Source organism: Protobothrops mucrosquamatus, unplaced genomic scaffold (genome assembly GCF_001527695.2).
Source record: "Protobothrops mucrosquamatus isolate PMUCROS unplaced genomic scaffold, P.Mucros_1.0 scaffold2770, whole genome shotgun sequence".
NCBI classification, from domain to species: Eukaryota; Metazoa; Chordata; class Lepidosauria; order Squamata; family Viperidae; genus Protobothrops; species Protobothrops mucrosquamatus.
In genome coordinates this window covers 78,777-84,169 of record NW_015388808.1, presented here as the reverse complement: position 1 = coordinate 84,169, position 5,393 = coordinate 78,777, and positions in this window count along the sequence as shown.

Sequence of the window (5,393 nt, the reverse complement as noted above, 5' to 3'; positions counted from 1 at the left end):
AAAAAAAAAAAAAAAAAAAAAAAAAAAATATGGGGAATTATCAGAGTAATTTAAATAAACAAATTAAATCTAAATGTAATCCTCTGCAATGTGTTTTGAAAAATTGGGATGTTTTGAAACTTCAAGTGGCTGTTAAGTTTAACCCTGTCAGACAACATCTGGTGGTGCTTTCTGTTGATGTGTGGCCAACTTATTTTATGGGCCCTGGGCAACAACCACCTTGGCCAAGAGAAGGGTCTGTGGACTTGGATATTATTAATAAGCTTACAGATGTTCTTGCTATACAAGGGCAGACGGATGAAGAATTATATGCAGGCTTTTTCTTTAATTTGAGCATCCGACAGGACATTTTAAAACAATGTGGCCTGTTAGTCCCTCCAGACGTTTTGAATTTGGTCTGTCCAGTCCGCCCAGAAATAAATAAGTTTCAAAAGAAAGCTGCTTCTTCCCCCACAGCCCCCTCTGTCTCTTCTCCGTCCTTGCATTCAGCTGCTGCTTCCCCCACAGCCCCCCCTTCTCTCCGTCTCTGAAGACAAAGATCCTGATGAGGGATCGTCCTCTGCTGCACGGATTCAAAGCCCTTCTCACACGAGACAAGGCAAAGTTTATGCTAAAAAAAAACAACACCAGGAAATAAAACGCTTTACAACATTTAGCGGTGAGGCTATTTCAATATAGGCCTCAATTGGAAAGCTCTTTTTGTCCCTTTGAAATGATGTATGGGAGGCTTTTGTTACATGAAGGTTCAAGAATGTCAATGAAGAAGAGAAGAAAGACCTATCAGCCTGACCTCAATACCTGGGAAGATCCTGGAAAAGATAATCAAACAACGAATCAACGAACACCTAGAGGCAAACAGAGTCATTACTAAAAGCCAACATGGGTTTGTCAAAAATAGATCATGCCAGACAAATCTTATTGTATTCTTTGACCAAGTGACAAAATTAGTGGATGAGAGGAATGCTGTGGACATAATTTACTTGGACTTCAGTAAGGCATTTGATAAAGTACATCACAACCTACTACTTGACAAGATAGAGAAATGTGGGGTAGACAGCATCACCACCAGATGGATCCGTAGCTGGCTGACCGGCCGTACTCAGTGAGTGGTCCTCAATGGAACCACATCTACATGGAGGGAAGTGTGTAGTGGGGTGCCCCAAGGCTCTGTTCTGGGCCCAGTGCTCTTCAACATCTTCATCAACGATTTGGACGAGGGGATAGATGGGGAACTCATCAAATTTGCAGACAACACCAAGCTGGCAGGAATAGCCAACACTCCAGAAGACAGGCTTAAGATACANTTTTTTTTTGTGCCATCTTATGCCTAGTACCAAGACCTGATCTTTTTGTTCTGGAAAGGTATAAAAGGTGGAAGACATCTTTTCTGGTTGTTGCCTTCATCTCTCTACCAGCCACGAAGAGAGATGGCGGTCACCCAACTCTATTTTGATCAAAATAAAAGTTGTTTGCTTGCTGAAACCTCGACTCAGGAGTTTCTTTGGCTCTTTTAAATTCCTGAGTAATGCTGGGGCAGTTGTGAGGCTAAGTGGAAAACCTTACAGTATCATTTATACTCACAATTGGCTGGATTCACAGACCATCTCAAGTGGGAAACAAAGCTGGGTTTAAACTTCACCCTAATATAAAACAAGAAATTACATGCTGTAACATACAATAATCAGGGGCCCCAGCCACAGAAGGGCAGCCAAAGCATTGAGATATTAAAAAAAAAACTTGAAAGTTTATACTGGGATACAGAAGATTTGCATGAGATGCGTAGATGGGGGTGAGGACCTGACGTTTTGGCTAAGGTGGAATGACAGAGCCTATTCAATTCAATTCAGGGTAACTTGATAGGCCTCAACATAAATGACTCATGTTGAAGTGACCCATCCTCATCCTGGATAAATGCCCAAAATGGAAAGGGATATGCACGGACAGCCTAGAAAAGTATCTTCTGGACTCCTGACTTGAGAATAAAACTCTGAAGACCATAAAACCTGTGTCATAGTGAGCAAGGACTTAGTCCTTATTTAGTATTGTCCGCAAGGGTTAGTTTGATATGTAATTAGTCCTCTGAGCTTTCCTACATCTTTGTGATAGGTCCTAAGTGGAAGGACTAAAGCAAATGAGATTCTGAAAGACAAAATGGAGAAAAAGATGGACTTTATATTTTGTATTAGAATGTCACTTTATGCAGACTTCCGGTGGCAGGCGATTTCGCTGGTCGCAGCTGTTTGCTGCCTCCCGCCTGTTTTGCGTAAAAGCCGGTTTGACAGCCAGCATCAGCTGTCAAACGGCTTGATACCTTTCCCCTGGGCATAAGGGGATCGGTGAGCTGCCCGGGGTAGGAGTTGAGTTCCCGAGTCGTCCTATATGGACGATGTAGGCGAGANTTATTAACACGGAGGAGATGGATTGCTTAAGTTTAGAGTTTGGAGTTAGAGATATTAATATTTGTTTACTTGTAGTTGAATGTTAGCCTAGGTTTGGTTTGGGAAGTCTGGGGGGTGGGGGGATGGGATAAATCATTGTGTAATACTTGTGATGTATTTTTTCTTTTATGATAAAAACAATAAAATTCTATATTGAAAAGAATGTCACTTTATGCAGATCTAAAACTAATATTATAGAAGAACGGAGAGGAAGGCACCATTACAGGTGGATTTACAACTGTTCATTGAGTGACCGTTCAAAGTTACAACGGCACTGAAAAAAGTGATGTAGGATCTTTTTTCACACCTAACAACTATTGTAGCCTCTCCATAGTCATGTGATCGAAATTCAGATGCTTGGCAACTGACTCATATTTATGATGGTTGCAGTGTCCTGGGGTCATGCATTCCCCTTTTGCGACCTTCTAACAAATAAAGTCAATGGGAAAGTCATATTCACTTAACAACCGTGCTGTTAAGTAACCGTGTTACTAATTTAACAACTGCAATGTCCACTTAACAACTGTGGCAAGAAAATGAGGCAAAACTCACTTAACAATTGTCTCACTTTGGAACAGAAATTTTTGGACTCAATTGTGGTCGTGAGTCGAGGATTATCTGCATTTGGCCTTGTTATTCATGCAGCACTGTCTACATAAAAATGTGAAGGTGCTATCTGGTTCATGCATGAACAGGTAATCCTCAACTTAACAACTACAATTGGAACCAGAAATTCCACTGCTAACAAGGAGGTTGTTAAGTGAGCCAATCCAAATTTTATTTTATTTTTTTGGCCACAATTGTTAAGAAAATCACTACAGTTGTTAAGTGAATCTGGATGCCCCCCCATTGACTTTCCTTATCAGAAGCCAGTTGGAAAGATTGCAAATGGTGACTACGTGACCCTGGGATGGGGCAACATTGCAAATAGATGATGATGATGATGATGATGATGATGATGATGATGATGATGATGATGATGATGATGATGATGATGATGATGATGATGATGATGATGATGATGATGATGATTGTTGTGTCCTGAGCCTGCAAAAGCAGGCTCGGGACGTTGCAATGGTCCGGGGCTTGCAAAAGCTGCCCGGGACCAGACTGAGCGGCACCAGTCTTGCGCGCATGCACAAGGTGGGAGAAGTGCCGGTGCTGGGCCGCCATGTTGTCCGGGGATCTGGGGGTATAAAAGGAGGCCTGCGTGCCTCTGCTCTTGTTCGGAGTTGTGACTGAGAAGGAATAAAGAGCTGTTTGAACAACATGTGTTCTCCTCATTCGCCATTCCTGCGAGGACTTAACACTGGCGACGAAGGTGGGATTCCTTACAAGCTAACAGAAAAAAGAAAAGAGCTTTGAGGACTCGCCCTAAGAAGTCCTGAAGAGGGAAGACGGCGTTAAAGTCAGCGTTCTATCCTGCCAGTAAAGCGTCGCTGGAGGGTGAGTTCGGCTGAAAGACCCCTTCCCTTGAAAAGAATGGCGAAGATCGGTCGCTTATCTGAGTTCGATGTCTCCCACCCGGAGAAATGGGAGTCCTACGTTGCAAGGGTGGAGACTTACTTCCGAGTAAACCAGATAAGGGAAGATGGGTTGAAGGCTGCCACAATGTTGTGTGTTTGTGGGCAGGACGCCTTTGAGATTGCAGAAAATCTAGTATCCCCTGCCTCTCTAGAAGCTGTTTCGTATGCAGATTTAAAGAAACTTCTGAAAGACCACTTCCAACCAAAACAGTCTGTCATTGCTTGGAGGCATACATTTGAACAAAGGGATCAGAGAGCAGGGGAATCTGCAAAAGACTTTATCGCGGCTTTGAGAAGAGCAGCTAAACCGTGCGAGTTTAAAGATTTAGAAGAAAGACTGCGCGATCGATTTGTTTGCGGATTAAGGAACAGAGATGTTCAGCAGAAGCTTTTTGCAAAAGAAGATGTCTCTTTCCAAGATGCTCTGCAAGAGGTTACAGCAGAGGAAGCAGCGGTAAAGAACCTGCGGCCCACCAGAAGCCCTCCAGAGACTACAACCGTCCACAAGGAGAACGTGCGGGAAGATTCGGAGGCAGATCCTGAAGAAGAGGTGGATAAGCTTTACCAGGCAGCCGTAAGGAGACAGAAGGAACATCCAGACAAGGCCCCAGGAACTCTTCATTGCTTCGGGTGTGGAGGACGCCACAAAAGAGTGGAGTGCTGGTTCCGTTCAGCCATTTGCAGAGCATGCGGGAAGCAAGGCCACATCGCATCCATCTGTTTGGGCCATCAAAAGGCACAACCTAAAGAATTGCATCTGAAAGGTACCAAGGTCCCCAGCCAAAATAGGGTAGGTGTCAACGCTACAAATACTGTATATTCTTGCTTTGACAACACGCAGAAACATTTTAAGGTTAGGCACACATAAACCCTTAAAGAAGAAGCTGTCTCTTAAAGTAAGGCTGCAAGGGGTTCCTGTATCTATGGAATTGGACATGGGGTCAGCACTTTCCATTATTTCCCTCAACACATTCAGAAAAATTTGCAGTAGGAATGGCCTTCAAGTCACACTCAGGCCATCCAATGTCATACTCACAGACTTTCAGAATTCTAAAGTGTGTGTTAAGGGGGAGGCCACCCTTAATGTACAGTATAAGGATTTTGAAGGTCCATTAGATGTGTTGGTTGTTGGGGGTGAACGAACAAGTCTTATTGGACTTGATTGGTTCGATGCTCTGGGAATTCAGGTGACAGGGATTCACAATTTGCAAACGGGAAGCCTGGCAGACGTCTGCAAAGAGTTTGCAGATGTGTTCAGCCCTGAGCTTGGATCTTATAAAGGGCCTCCTGTTTCATTAAAATTAGATCCTTCTGTAACACCCATCAGGGTTAAGTCTAGGAGAGTACCCTTTGCTCTCAAGGGTAAGATTGATGCTGAACTGGACAAATTGCTCCAACAGGGCATCTTAGAACCTGTGGATTCTAGTCC